Raw genomic sequence first — 15816 nt, forward strand, 5'->3', positions numbered from 1 at the left:
GGCGAGGCTGATGCTTCCTCCCTACTGCCCTATACTGAAAACACTGGCTGGTTAGGCTTTTCTGAAAAGATGTTGTTTAGATCAGTACTCCAACATGAGTATTCTCGCTCAGGAAAGGGAAAAAAACTTGGAAAAGATAAAATGCAGACTTAATTCATACAAGCACCAAAACGTTTGATCCATAAAGAAATCTTATTGTGTCCTGAGCTGAACTTAATGCATGGTAAGCAGTGGGAGTAGAGGTAAACTCTTTAATGTTCCCAACCATTGAACTTATGCACAAATGTCAGCCCTAATGGCATCATGTCTTTTTGTGCCTGTTTTCATCTCTGCCACTAGATAAATGGAAAACATTTCTAGACGAATTTCTTTATCTTCCCTCCCCATAATTGCCATGAAAACTAAAAGCTATACTTACTTTTTGCTGAGCTACAGCTATGGCAAGCATGAGAAAGTCCAAAAAGGATGAATTGCACTGGTCACCACCTCACATGACAGACTTGGTAGCTCAGCTGGTTGAGCATTGAACTCAGCACTAGAGAACCTTGCACTCCAATCCTGACAAGTTTCATGCAATGTTTCATCTTGCCAAGATGGAAAAATAAATGTCCTGTTTTAGGATGTAGGAGAAAACAAAAAGAGAGGAGGGGCTGAACAATGATTGCTACACCATTGCTGTATCTTCTGACTGTTTTATAATGTCAAGCAGGAACCAACATGGCTTCCAATATCCATTTCATGTTAAATTGGAATTGACCTCCGCAGATTATCACTCTCCCCAAAGAATGAGATTGAAAATGATAAATCAGCTGATTTTCTTCCACTCCCTACCTCTCAATAACTCCCAGTGTTACAAACTTTCTCTCTTTGGGAGGATCTTTGCCATTGCTGCTGTATAATGGGCATTCGTGAGGTGTGCAAGGGGAGACAAGAGTAATGATTTTCTCTTCTTTCTTCTCACACTTGGCATAAGTCTCTGTTCTTCCTTGAATTACTTCATAAGATCAGAAATTCACCATACAAGCTATCTGGTGCTGTGTAGAGGGTCTCAATTTACCTTACCCAGTCCTACCATTACAAACACATACCATGCTGTCTCAGGAATGGCATACAAGTTAACACGTCTGAGGAAAATATGGTGATGGTTTTCATAAAATTAGAAAGAGAAAAAAAAATTCAGCCTCAGAGGGTTAATTTCCTACTAGATGAACATTGTTAGCTATCTGTTGTACCTTCAGTTCATTCACAAAATGCTGAAAACAACTTATAAACAGACTAGCCTTTCAATGTAACCAATTGAAGCTGAGGTAAACGCTTGTTAAGAGGCACCCTGCTGATGGAATATTCATTTAAATTGAGCATTTGTTCAACCAATTAATCATTCATTGTGAATTCTAATGGAAAACCTGCTGCTTTGTAAGACCAATTTAGACTTTGGGGTGGGGATGTTGCGAATTAGAGACAGGGTTTAAGCAATGTTCAGATGGATTTATTATTGCGTGTGATCCTCAGCACAGTCGATCTGCTTCTTACCCTCAGCCAAGTTACCTGCACACATGATCACACTTTATAGCTGAGAATAGATAATAGCAGCTAAAAGATCCATGAAATGCCTAAAATCATAAATTAAACAAACAGTATGCGAGAAAATATTTTACTACATGAAGCAGAAACAGGTAAAATTGACTAGAAGCTAAACTGTGTTGGCAAGATAATGTGGCATGGAGTATACAGGAGGTTCAGTGTTAACTGAGACAAAACTGTAGTAATTGCAAACTATAATGTGCTATATTGATATAATGTTGTCTATCTAGTGCCCATAATTCTCTGGAGCACATTCCACAGTCAAAAGCCATGTTCCAAATGTCAATGAACCTCAAGTAACTAGGGTGACTGCACTTAATCTAGATTACATGGGCAAGATATCACACCATTAACTCAGACAACATACAGAAGCAGTGACTCACTAAAATTGCTTTAGGCCCTCAATCACAGCAGTCACTTCAAAGATTATTTTTGATTCAGTTTCACAGATGTCTGGGACAGATAATATTGCATTAATCTCTAGCTAAAGGCTGCTGCTTTTAAACATGCATTGTGATTCTGGTAGTATTTTTCCCTTGTCAATTTTTGCTTCTCCCCTCTTCACCCAAAGGTGTTGACTTCTCAGTGGCATACCATTCTATGGCTTTCTGTCATTCTCCAGCTATGTAACATGATTGACTATTTGTAATCCTTGACAGTTTGGCCCTGAAAATCCATGGACGGTCTACCGATCATTTGTCATAACTTGACAGGAGACCAGTGGAGCCATTTGTGCCATTTGCCTGACTCCTGTCAAAGTTATGGTGGGATATTGATGGAACCTGCCCAGAATTTCAGGGCCTCAACATCCACGGCAGTAAGTGACCATAACCCTCAAAGCCAAAACCATCCTCACTCAATGGCCACACATGCACTTCCAGCAGGAAGTTCTGGCTAACAATTGGGATTAGTAACACTGGCTACGTTTTCCTTTTCTAACCTCAGGGAGCTGACATCAGATGAAGAACCTTGACCACTGTTATGGCAAAGACCAACCAATTTGTATCAATGTACAGCAGCCTCTTTAGTTATACTCAAAACTACACTATTCATTTTTCAAAGGGCATGTTTCAATGACAGGTCAACTGACTTAACTGAAAATTCAAAATCAATTAGCTTTTTGTTCTCAGGCTTACATAGCCATGGGGTAGTCAGTAAATAAATTACTGCACTGAGATTCAAAAAGATGTCAGGCCAAATTCTCAAAAGCAGAGGTTTTCTTCCCTGCAAACTTGTATTTACCATCTCCTGAAAAACAAAACACATAAAAAGACATTTCATCACGGCTTTTAGGGTTTTCAATCGGACGTTAAAATCATGCATAAGAAACACAGAGAATCAATAAGGAAATTATCATTAATGGAAGCAGAGAGATGCTAATATATGGTAATAATTCTTAACAGCATCTTAAAGTCATTGCGATTGATTTGCATCCATACCAGTAGTCACAATGTCACCCAGGGTACAATCTAGTCCTTGCAGAGAAAGAAATTCAGGTTGTATAAGTAACATTAGATAGAACTGATGAACAACTGAAGCAATGAATGATGATGAAGTTGATGCTGAAAAACTGAAGCCTGGGTCTCTGCCATTTTAGTGGAATCTTAAAATGCGGTGCCCACTGAAAACATGCGATACGATAGCCCATGCAAAAGGGGACCTATGATCCTAGGACCCCAATACAATTTTTAAGTACCAATGGGCACATACTTTGCCTTTGGTACTTGGCATTATGTGGCCTAACCGTCAGTCCTTAAACGTGCATTGCAGACTGCTCAAAGTGGTAAAAGGGTTTGTAAATGATATTTGTGAGCCCAGAAGAAGCAGTAATGATTGAAAAATTGTCCCCTGCTTGATATCTGACTCTCTGGGATCATCTACCTCCCTCACCACCTAGCTTACCCGCAACCTGCACCAGCCATGATGGAGTTGTGAGATCTCCCACCCTCTCTGTTTGGCGCTTGTACAGGATGCTAATGAGGCCCAACCGTGAATTTAATTTGGGCCTTGGATCAACTTACACAAATGGTATATTTCACCTCAAGCATTTAGGGGATGAATTTCTGTGGATCTGCCGCATGCCTGTGGGATATTGGGTAAGGGCAATGGTAAGGTTAGGTGTAGTAGCACCATCATCAAATGGCCCAGCAATACAGAGCCAATTTTCCATCTCTAATTGGGATCCCAATTACTGTTAATTATTCAAAGTTGACTATCTTTACCAATGCTTAATTGAGGAGATATTGCCAAATGGGACAGATTTCAGAAATGGATCACTAAGCAGTAGTTGTGATAAAAATCTTCAGCTAAGAACATCAGTGAAACCCCTATCAGGCAGATTAAAGCACTGAGTTAAGATCAGTGTAGCAGTGCTGGAGTGCTGACCTGTCAAAAGTGCTATCCTTCAAATGAGACAGTAAACAAAGATCTAATCTGCCAGTTCAGGTGGTCTAAATGAATGCTAAAGTCCCATAGGCTATTTGAAGAAGATCATGGAGCTTGCCGGGTGTCCTGAGCAACAGTTTCCCTCAATAAATTGAGCAGAAGACATGCAGAGCAGGATAAGCTGCGAGAAGAGGGAGGAAGGAGGGGAGAAGGACTCTTAGCATTTGACCTTAACCGCAGATGATCTTTAGAGAGCAGATCTGTGGAAGAACAGATTGCTGGACTGCTGTGACACCCTGGAAGTCCTCTTGCACACTGATATCCAGAACCATGATGGCACCAGTCTGAGCTTCCATGGCAGCAATCTGAGATTGCATAACAGCAGTGAGCTTCCACTGCCACATTCAGACATTGGACGGATGCTGCTTGTACTGCAATGGAAGCTGAAAAATCAGCCATCTGACGCTGCATCATGGTTGGCTCCACAGATGCATTAATGGAGATGGCCACCCATTCCATGTTGGAAAGAATGAGTTCCAAGCTCTGCACTAAGTATGTGCTGGACTCCTCCGTGCTGCTCGGCATTGAAGGCAGGTTTTTTGGCAGGCTTTGCAGTGCACCAAACAATTGGATGTGTACACCCATCAACATTCTTCTGTTGCCTGGCCCATTGAAGTCACTATCTGTGTCTTCTACAACTAGTGTGCAATTTCACCCTCCAAGTGAGCTGGCACCTGTGCTATCCTTGTCCCCTGCTATAGTGGCAGCCCGTTCGTGTCCAGTGTTTCACCACATGCAGATCCTGACTCTAGGTTAGCCTCTAAATTAAGTGCTGTGTCAGTATCTGAGCTGGTTGCTGCAACCCGTGCAATCAAGTGACAGTGTATTTTCATCTTCTTGCTCTTTGTCTATTACCTGAGTAGGTTGCAATTCTTGGGTACCTGAAAGGAAAAAGGGACAGGGGTTGTGGTGGGGATGGAGGGGAATGTAAGAAGTGCATACTTACACCATGAACAGCTCCTCAGTCAGAAGAGACTGTGGATTGAGAGGGAAGTAGGATGAAAGAAAGAAAATTAGGTATGCAGATACCCTCATCTTCAATGAGATCCATCTCACTCATGGCCACATCCTTAGTAATCTTCCATAATACCAGCACCATCTCCTTCGTTGGGATTAGATTATGCAGGTATACCACTCCCCTTCCAGTTAGTTTCTGCTGCCTCCGGTCTGCACCACCTTCTCCTGCAAGAGAGGGAAGTGTGGGAGTGAGTATCATGCAATCTGGTTGGGTAATGGCTGCCAGTGTGTGCAAGCTGTGAGTTGTGGGTTTGAGATTTGCAACAGTGCTAAGTGTGTTAGGGTGAGGTGAAGCATATGAATGTTAGTTACGAGCTCTGACTGATAGATATTGTTGATAGGTCAGTGATGGGGTTGTGCTGAATTGTGCAGTGTCTGAGGCTAGTGATGCAGTTGGTAGAATATGGCATTTGAAGATACATTTACTGGCCTTGACCATGTGTGTGAAGTCATCACACTTCTTGCGGGGCTGCATCCAGCTCCTTGAGGCTCATCTGCTGCTGAATCCCTCATTCATGCCTTTGTTACCTCTGACTATTCCAATGCATTCCTGTCTAGTCTCCCATATTCTACCATCTGTAAACTTGAGGTCATCCAAAACTCTGCTGCCCATTTCTTAACTTGCACCAAATCCTGTTCCCCTATCACCCCTGTGCTTGCTGACCGACATTGGCTCCTGGTCAAACAACATCTGATTTTATAATTCTCATCCTTGTTTTCAAATTTCTCCCCATCTCTGTAATCTCCTCCATCTCCAAAACCTTCCCAAGATATCTACGCTCCTCTAATTCTGGTCTCTTGTCCATCCCTAATTTGAATTGCTCCACCATTGGTCGCTGCGCCTTCAGTTGCCTGGGCCCCAAGCTCTGGAATACCCTCCCTACACCTCTCTTTCTCTCCACCTCACTTTCTTCCTTTAAGACACTCCTTAAAACCTACCTCTTTGACCAAGCTTTTGGTCATCTGATCTAATATCTCCTTCTGTGGTTCTGTGTCATACTTTGTTTTATAATGCTCGTGAAAAGCACCTTGGGATGTTTTATTATGTTAAAGGTGCTATATAATAAGTTGTTTTTGAGGCATTGACCTCCATGGCTATCTGTTCCTACTGTCTTTTGACCATTTTTCTGGAGGATTTTCTGTTCCTATTAGCATTCAGGACATCTCTTCTCCTTTCCACCTCCTCCAACAAGACCTCCAGTACAGTTCTGAAAACCTGGGGGCCCACTCTCTCCCATGGTCAGTCATTGATCTCTCTTTCCCAGGTCAGATTCAGTTGCAGAATGACTCCCAACACCTGCTCCAGCCACAATGCACCTCCCCTTTAAGAGATGCAGCCTAGCTTTAAGTCGTGCATGCTTGTTTTAAGAAGTGCAAATTACCAACAACGTTGGGCCCCTTGCCATTGCAAACAGCCAATAAATGCGATGTGATGGCTGCAGGTAGAAATCGTTATAATTAGCAGGCAGCATGAAGTTGGTGCACTGCCTGCATTCTACGCAATGGGCGTGGGTTAATCACTATCCCCACAACAGTTTTTGGGGGCTAAGCAATTTATGGTCCAAGGATTTCATAAAAAATATTTCCACAGATTGGTCCCCTAACCCAGGGGACCATGGCCAAGATCATAAAAAAGCCTAAACAAAACGCTCCTCCCATGATTGGTGGTGGAGTTTCCAGCTGATATTGGTAGGAAGGTGCCAGACATGCGTCTGAAGTGGCACTGGCATCCACCTGTCCCACAGAAATGAGGTGTCCTCCCACTGACCTGACAAACTTTAATGTGCTGGAAGACATCAGTTGGCACAATCCATGGATTTTCTGGTTATTTATTTTATTTTTATTTATTTATTGAGAGATACAGCACTGAAACAGGCCCTTTGGCCCACCGAGTCTGTGCCGACCATCAACCACCCATTTATACTAATCCTACACTAATCCCATATTCCTACCACATCCCCACCTTCCCTATATTCCCCTACCACTTACCTATACTAGGGGCAATTTATAATGGCCAATTTACCTATCAACCTGCAAGTCTTTGGCTGTGGGAGGAAACCGGAGCACCCGAAGGAAACCCACGCGGTCACAGGGAGAACTTGCAAACTCCACACAGGCAGTACCCGGAATTGAACCCGGGTCGCTGGAGCTGTGAGGCTGCGGTGCTAACCACTGCGCCACTGTGCCGTTACATGGTCATTTATTTGAACTTATCAATTGAAAAAAATATTTTTCAGGAAGCATTGTAGCTTTAAAATCTCTTCAATCTAAAAGCGGAGTTTCTTTTTAATTTTTCACAGATAAATAATTTATCAATGTGTTTTGGGGGCAAAACATCTATTTACGAAACTCAGTAGTCCTGTCATCAATGAAAAATGGAAAAGAAGTTTCTCCTTCAGAAAAAGGTCTGATTATAAAATTTTGTTGTTAACTTGACTGCAATTTCAATAAAAAAAAGTGTTAATCAGAATGCAAGGACCCCTCAAATATTTCAGATTTGAAGGCTTATATTATAGCACAATATTTATGTCAGAATCATAAGAGCTGCTGCAGCTGCCTTTCAACATTCTGTATCAATACACAGTATCCACATACAATGCTGGCAGTGTAGTTCCACTTGCCATGTTTCTAGTCTCCAGAATGTTCAACAGTCAACAGCACCATCTGGAACCTATCCGCTGGACACAGATATTTGCATGCAGATTGGTCACATATTGAACTATGGTTGTTGAAGCATACATTGGTTTTTAGGAGGTTGGTTATCCTTTGCTACCACAGTACAATTTCTCCGCCAAAAACCAGTAAAGTTTTGCAGTGAATCTATCCATGTTGCAGTTGTCTCTAATCAGAGTCTGTCATTATTCAGTAATATAATAATAATCAGAAGCATTAGATTATAATCTCATCATACAAGCAAATAAAAAGTGTGAGAAAAGACCATCAAAGCAGTCACCAGTTGATGGTGAAATCCCACGCACTGTTTACCCATCCCTTAGTAATATTATCTCCTGGAAGAGGCAAAAAGGCATAGAAAAACTTGCAGGCAATTCAGGAAAAAACTCTGGGAGATTCCTGGGCTGACTCACTATGGCAATCAAGTAAGCCCCAGGAGACTGTGGTTGCCCATAATGCATCACAATCACAACTAACTAGCAATCTACTTCATGCAGCTGAACCTGCCATTTTACTCTCTGGAACCTGTCTAGTTCTTTTTTAAAGGACAAAATATCGCAGCAGTTTGTTCCAGAAGAAATACTTCCTGGCCTCTACCCAACTCTTTACCTATGGACTTTATAAACTCGACCTTCGTTTCTACTATCCATTTCAAATAGCCTATCTAGGCTTTGTTCATTCGTTGGTGTCATCTTCTTCTCAGAAGGTTGACGGCCATGGATCTCCATCTCTGTCTGTTCTGTGCTGCCCTTACACAATCTGCGCAATCTGCATAGGTCAACTGCATCCAGTCCATTATATCCGTCATCCATTTTCTCCTCTGCTTCCCTCTCCTATGTTTTCTATTGATCTTTCCTTTTAATGTCTTGCTTGGAGTGTGTTGGAATAGTTAAGCCTAGAGGTAACAAATGCATGAATGAGGGTTTCAGCTGCAGATGAGCTGAGGCAGCGGTGGAATCAGGTGATGTTACAGAGGTGGAAATAGGCAGTTTTACTGATGGCACAGATATGTGGTTGGAAGCTCATTATTTTTCTCAACTAGTCTATGCTGATATTTAAACTCCTTGCAAGTCTCCTCCCATTCCATTTACCTCATCTCAGCCTATCTTTATATTCCTTTCCTCTCATGTACTCATATAGTTTCCTTATGAAAACATCTATGCTATTTGCCTCAATCACTTCCGATGGTAGTGAGTTCCATATTCTAACCACTCTGAGTAAAAAAAACAAAGTCTCCTTATTTCCCTTTTGGATTTATTAGTAACAATCTTGTTTTCTGGCCCTGAGTTTTGGATTCTTCTACAATTGGAAACAGTCTCTCCACATCTACCATGTCTAACCCATTCATAATTTTTAAGGACTCTAAGTTCTCCTCTAAGTAGTCTCTTTTCTAAACAAAAATTGACCCAACCTGTTTAATCTTTACTGATAGCTGTAATCTCTCAGTTCTGGTGCATCGTTGTAAATGTATTTTGCACTTTCTCCAGTGCTTCAATGATTTTTTTTATAGTATGGAGATCAGAGAACTGTGCACAGTACTCAAGGGAACAAGGGATATGGGGAGAAAGCAGGAACAGGGTACTGAATTAGACCATCAGCCATGATCATTTTTGATTGGCGGAGCAGACCCAAAGGGCCGAATGACCTACTCCTGTTCCTATTTTCTATGTTTCTATAATAATTGTCTCTATCTACCTTCTGCTCTAATGATGTGACCAAAATATTGTATCTTTCTCTCTTTGATGTTATGCACTAATTTCCTCTTTTCTCCAGCCATTTCCAGAACTTCCTCATCAGTCTTTCTGTCTGTGTAGGATATGTGAAGCATCCTCCAATATGTCCAATTCTTGACTGCGTTCAGCTTATCAATAGTCTCTTTATTTGATGTCCATGACTCCGAGACATATAACATAGATGACAAAATGTACACCTCAGCATTCTTTTCCTAAGATTCCGGTTCAGTTTCTTTCATGTTAACATGTCCTTCATCTGACAAAGCTGGTCTTGGCTATCTCAATTCTCCTTCGGATCTCACAATCACACCTCCCATATCTGTGATAATCTGCCCAAGGTGTGTAAACATTTTCACTTGTTCCAAAACTTGTCCATTTACTTCAATTTTCACTTCCCGGATTAAGTCTCTGCTTATAACCATTATCTTGGTCGTCGTCTCATTCATTCTTAATCCATATTCCACAGTCCTTACTTTCACTTTGCTCACAATTTCCTGTAGTGCCTCTTCTGCCTCTGCAATCAGTGCGGTGTCATCTGCGTATCTCAAGTTGTTGATGTTCAACCCACCAATTTTCCAACCTGATAGATCTTCTATGTCTCTGAAGATAGTTTCAGTTTACAGGTCGAACAGTTTTGGGGACATAACACATCCCTGGCACACTCCTCTTTCGATTGGGAAGCTGTCTGACAAGTCGCTATCAAGTCTCATAACTGCGGATTGATTCCAATATAGATTCTGAATCATCCTTTTATCAGTTCTGTCAATTTCTAGTCTGTTCAAGTACTCCATTATTTTCTGATGATAGTCTCTATCAAATGCTTTCTCATAGTCTATAAAGCATACATACGCAGATTTTAGCACTTCCAGGTATCTTTCAATCAGTACTCTCAAGTTAAAGATGCCCTCCCTTTTTCCTTTCTTTGGTCGGAATCCTACACTGACTATCACCTATTTCTGCTTCTATTGACTGGTCATTTCTTTCCAAAATGATTATTAGCATTATTTTCATCACATGGCTCATGAGACTTATTATCCTGTGCTCTGAACACTCCAGGGCTTTTGGTTTCTTTGGGAGCTTAATGAACACTAACTGCATAGTAGTCAGGTAGGAATCCTGTTCTGTAAATTTTGTTGCAGAGGTCTGTCAGTATCCCAAAGTTAATATCATTCAGGGCTTTCAGGCACTCTGTTGGTATCTCATCGATTCCAGGTGCTTCCTTTGCTTTCATCCTTTTGATTGCTGCACTGACTTCTGCCTCTATTATCTCTGGTCCTTCTCTTCCCTCTGATGGTACCAATTCACTTCAGTCTTCATCGTCATACAGCTCTCTGATGTACTCCACCCATGGTTTCTCTTTCTTTTTCAAAGAGAAGTTCACCTTCCCTGTGCCTTATACAGCCATTATTTGTATTTATTCTTTTCTTCTTATGTCAGTGCTATCACCTTCTCAAGCAATGCTCTCATATTGTGCCTTTTCTCCAGTTCTTCTATTCCCTTACAACTGTCTTCATACCACTTTACCTTGGCCGCTCGACATGCTGTTCTTATCTGTCTTTCTATTTTGTCAAATTCTTCTTTATTGTTCTTATTCTGTCTCCTTTTCACCATCATATCTAGTATTTCATCACTCATCCACTCTTGATGTTTCCTCCTCTCTTTCTTAGGGACTGTCTCGGTTACTGCCTATTTCATGCTCTGTTTCAACCTTTCCCAATGCCTTTCTGTTGTTTCCTCCTCACTAAGATCTTGATCTGTCACTTCCTAAAGTGAAGTTTCATACTTGTTAGTAACCTCCACAGCATACTTCTTCATCACATCTTCCTCTCTCAGTCCGTCTAGGTTGACTTGGTCTTTCATAGGATTTCTTTTTGGGATTTTCAGCTTCATCTTCATTACAAGCAGGCAGTTATCTGAATTGATGTCTGCACCTGGGTAAGTGAAGGCAATTTTGATGCTATTCTTGTACCTCTCATTGATCATCAGAAAATCTATTTGATTTCTGTGAACATCTCCTGGACTCTTTCAGGTGTACAGTCTTCTTGGGTGTTGTTTGAAGCATGTATTCAAGGTGACCAAGTATTTTCCTCACATAACTGTATCAGGCATTCACCTCTGTTCTTCATTCCTAGTCCATAAGTTCCTCCCACATTTCCACAGCTCTCTCTGCCAACTTTTGCATGCAAATCATCCATGACGATCAAGATGTCTTCACTCTTCACATGCTTCAATGCTTTTTGAACCTCCTTATAGAATACTTCAACTTTTTCATCACTGTAATCCTGCATGGGCCCATACAGTTGTAAAAACACAATATTCATCAGTTTCCCTTTAAATTTTGCCATAATCACTCTCTCTGATATTGGCCAATATTCCTACATGGTACTTGTTACCTTCTTTGTCATCACTGTTCCGACTGCATTCTTATGTTCTCTGCTAAGATCATCACCTGCTTTTCTTTGTCTTTTTTTCCAGGTTCCATCCATCTAACCTCTGCCAATCCTAAAATGTCGATGTTGAATCTTAACATCTCTTTCATGCAATTTTACCACTCTGGTAGAATGTCCTCACATTCCAAGTTCTGATTTTGAAGAGTTCTTGTCTGTGTTTGAGAGTGGCAACATCCGATGGTCGCCTTTCTTTTGAGTTTGGGCTGCCCTAGTCAATCACCCAGCTATTCCTACTTCCTAGCAAGTCCTCTTCTTTCCTGTTCCTATTTACAGTAGATATTTCCGCCAGGGGCCCAGGTCTGCCTACATCACTACTACTGTTTATACTATATTTCATGACTATGAATGATATCTAGTGAGTACCAAGTATCCTTGCCATTTGTCCTTAAGCGTCATGACTCTGCCCTAGATGTGTCACATGTTTTCCTGCTGCACCTTCTGAGCTGTTGACTCTGAGTAGTGAGTTCATCTGCCTCAGCTGCCAGTCCAGACTTCGTGCACTTGAAAAGGGTTATGCTCCTTGTACAGCATCTTGTATAGTTGCTGTTCGCCCTCACTTAGTCCAGCACGCCAGCCGAGGCGAGGTCCCAGAGGTCCACTGATGTGCAGTACCAGCTCCTTGGAGTAAGAGTTGCATAGCAGTGGGAGACCAGTGATCCTTGACCACACCCATGCTGGCATGGTTGTGCGGCTGACAAGGGTACAAAGGGACTACCCCCGACCTACTACAGCATACACCCCACCTATCTAAACAGATGCCCTCAATAACTGAAAGCCAGCATATAATCAAGACTATTGCTCAAGTACTCCGCTACATAGAATTCAGATATCATTTAGGTGCTAGACTAGATAGATGTAAATTTAAACAGCCACAGCAGGCAGTTTTAAATAAAAACAAGAAATGCTGGAAATACTCAGGAGGACTGGCAGCATCTGTGGAGAGAGAAGCAGAGTTAACGTTTCAGGTCAGTGACCCTTCATCACTGACCTGAAACGTTAACTCTGCTTCTGTCTCCACAGATGCTGCCAGACCTGCTTAGTATTTCCAGCATTTCTTGTTTTTATTTCAGATTTCCAGCATCCGCAGTATTTTGCTTTTATTTTAGGCAATTTTAAATGATGGTTAAAATTCTTATTTTTGATTTCTTTTCAATTTCACAAACATTGTGCTCACAGCTGTTGGTCTTCCATTTTTGCACCCATCCCACAAATTCTAAAGAGGCCAAAGGGAATTTATGGGAATATTTCTTCATCTGCATTTTTTGGAGGAAGAAGACGAGGAAGAACAGAGGTATCCCAAACTAGTGAGGTACAACAAGAGGCATAGGATATGTACACACCAGTACCACCATTCCAAAATATACAGACTCAGGACCAGTGCTTGCATAAGCTGCAATTCTGAAGAGGAGCCATTAATGAACTATGCCGCATGCAGCAACCACCTCCACTATAAGTACCCTAACATAAGTGATGTTAAAGGTCAATGCCCCCCTGTATTTGTATGCTACCACCTCATTCCAGGTTGATTCTGGAAGCATCAGTAGCATTACTCAATTGACTGTGCATAGATGCATAAAGCAAGTCACAGCTACATCATTTGCTAGAGTAAGCCAGTGCATTCCCTTCCCCCATCACAGAGCACTGCAATTTTACTGACTGGCAGGATTTCCCAAAGTACAAGTGGCTGAAATTTTCCTTCCAGTGGCAGGATAGTGATGGGACATTGAGACTTAGAACCGATTCGCATGCTTCTTTAAGACCTATCTGGGTAGGAACCGTGTATGGCTCAATGTGAGCCTCGTGGAACTCGACCTTTGTATCCTGACACCTATGCCCAGAGATGCTCCTGCTGCAAGATGCATCTTTTGTGTTGATGGGAGGGCACATGTGTGCTGCTATCATGAAGGACAGCAACATCACGTGAACATGTTTCTGCCACGCTGCTAGCACTGGCCACTGCTCAACTGGAATCTAGGCTAAATAATATGAATCAGATCCAGTACATCCTTGAGAAGTGGCTGTCAGCAACTCTCGTGTTGCAAGCTAAGGGAGATAGCCGTCCTCAATCTGGTGCTCCAAAGGTTTAAGGGAACAGTCTGACCAGCCATGCCAGAAGCTAAGACTGTGTTTAGGGTCTCTGTGGTGCTGCAAAGCTATTCACCATGGTGCTACAGCTGCTTACGAGAGATTCCACCAAGTCCTGCCACCTGTCACACATTCTGGCAGACAATCTCCTGTTCCTGAACATATTTGCCATTCTTGGCAAACACCATTATTTTAAAAGCAGGACTGGATCTTGATCCTGAAGCTGTTCAGCCAAGAGCTAATTCCACTTGATATTCTGGTGAAAAATGCTAACCCTCTCAACTTCTGCTCCAAGTTCTCCTGCCCACCATGCGCTATGCATCATACTGTGTGCTTCCCTCTAGCTCACTGTCTGATGCACTCTGGGTGGATTCTCTGGTTAATGTTTGAGAAGAAGGTGAATGATTGCATGTGCTATATAGATTCCAAGTTTTTTTTTATTCATTCATGGGATGTGGGCGTCGCTGGTTATGCCAGCATTTATTGCCCATCCCTAATTGCCCTTGAGAAGGTGGTGGTGAGCTGCCTTCTTGAATCACTGCAGTCCATGAGGTAGGTACACACCCACAGTGCAGGGAATTCCAGGATTTTGACCCAGCGACAGTGAAGGAACGGCGATATAGTTCCAATCAGGATGGTATGTGACTTGGAAGGGAACTTGCAGGTGGTGGTGTTCCCATGCATTTGCTGCCCTTGTCCTTCTAGATGATAGAGATCATGGGTTTGGAAGGTGCTGTCAAAGGAGCCTTGGTGCATTGCTGCAGTGCATCTTGTAGATGGTACACACTGCTGCCACTGTGTGTCGATGGTGGAGGGAGTGAATGTTTGTAGATGGGGTGCCAACAAGTGGGCTGCTTTATCCTGGATGGTGTCAAGCTTCTTGAGTGGTTTTGGAGTTGTACCCATCCAGGCAAGTGGAGAGTATTCCATCACACTCTTGACCTGTGCCTTGTAGATGGTGGACAGGCTCTGGGGAGTTAGGAGGTGAATTACTCACCGCATGATTCCTAGCCTCTGACCTGCTCTTGTAGCTAAGGTATTTATATGGCTACTCCTGTTCAGTTTCTGGTCAATGGTAACCCCTAGGATGTTGATAGTGGGGGATTCAGCGATAGCAATGCCATTGAATGTCAAGGGGAGATGGTTAGATTCTCTCTTGTTGGAGATGGTCATTGTCTGGCACTTATGTGGTGCGAATGTTACTTGCCACTTATCAGCCCAAGCCTGGATATTGTCCAGATCTTGTTGCATTTCTACATGGACTGCTTCAGTATCTGAGGAGTCAAGCACCATTTTGACTCAGGAGAACTTGAAGCTGATGGTATTCCCACAAAATCGCCGCCTTCTTGGTGGTAGAGGTCACATGGTTGGGAGGTGGCATCAAAGTTATTTTGATGACTTACCACAGGGCATCCTGTAGATACATACTGCAACCACTGTGCACCAGTAGTGAAGCAGTGCCAATCAGATGAACTTCTTTGTCTTAGAGAGATATAGCACTGAAACAGGCCCTTCAACCTACCAAATCTGTGCCGACCAACAACCATCCATTTATACTAATCCTACATTAATCCCATATTCCCTACCACATCCCCACCATTCTCCTACCACCTACCTACGCTAGGGGCCATTTACAATGGCCAATTTACCTATCAATCTCCAAGTCTTTGGTTGTGCGAGGAAACCGGAGCACCCGGCGGAAACCCACGCGGTCACAGGGAGAACTTGCAAACTCCGCACAGGCAGTATGCAGAACTGAACCTGGGTCACTGGAGCTGTGAGGCTGCGGTGCTAACCACTGTGCCACTCCTGTCATGGATGATGCTGAG

At 42.5% G+C, this 15816-nt stretch overlaps 1 protein-coding gene across 8 annotated transcripts in view; it reads left to right on the forward strand.

The window, feature by feature from the left end:
* LOC137379673 (protein shisa-like-1) overlaps positions 1 to 15816 on the forward strand; it is a 152911-nt gene that overhangs the window by 31863 nt on the left and 105232 nt on the right. The window contains exon 1 of one of the 8 annotated variants that reach the window (XM_068050858.1): positions 7424 to 7451. The exons of the other annotated variants lie outside the window; for them this stretch is intronic. The gene's annotated coding sequence lies outside the window, so the exon portion shown is untranslated. Of the gene's footprint in view, positions 1 to 7423; positions 7452 to 15816 lie in introns of those variants that run through there. 8 annotated transcript variants of the gene reach the window in all.

This window comes from Heterodontus francisci, chromosome 18 (genome assembly GCF_036365525.1).
Source record: "Heterodontus francisci isolate sHetFra1 chromosome 18, sHetFra1.hap1, whole genome shotgun sequence".
Classification (NCBI taxonomy): Eukaryota; Metazoa; Chordata; class Chondrichthyes; order Heterodontiformes; family Heterodontidae; genus Heterodontus; species Heterodontus francisci.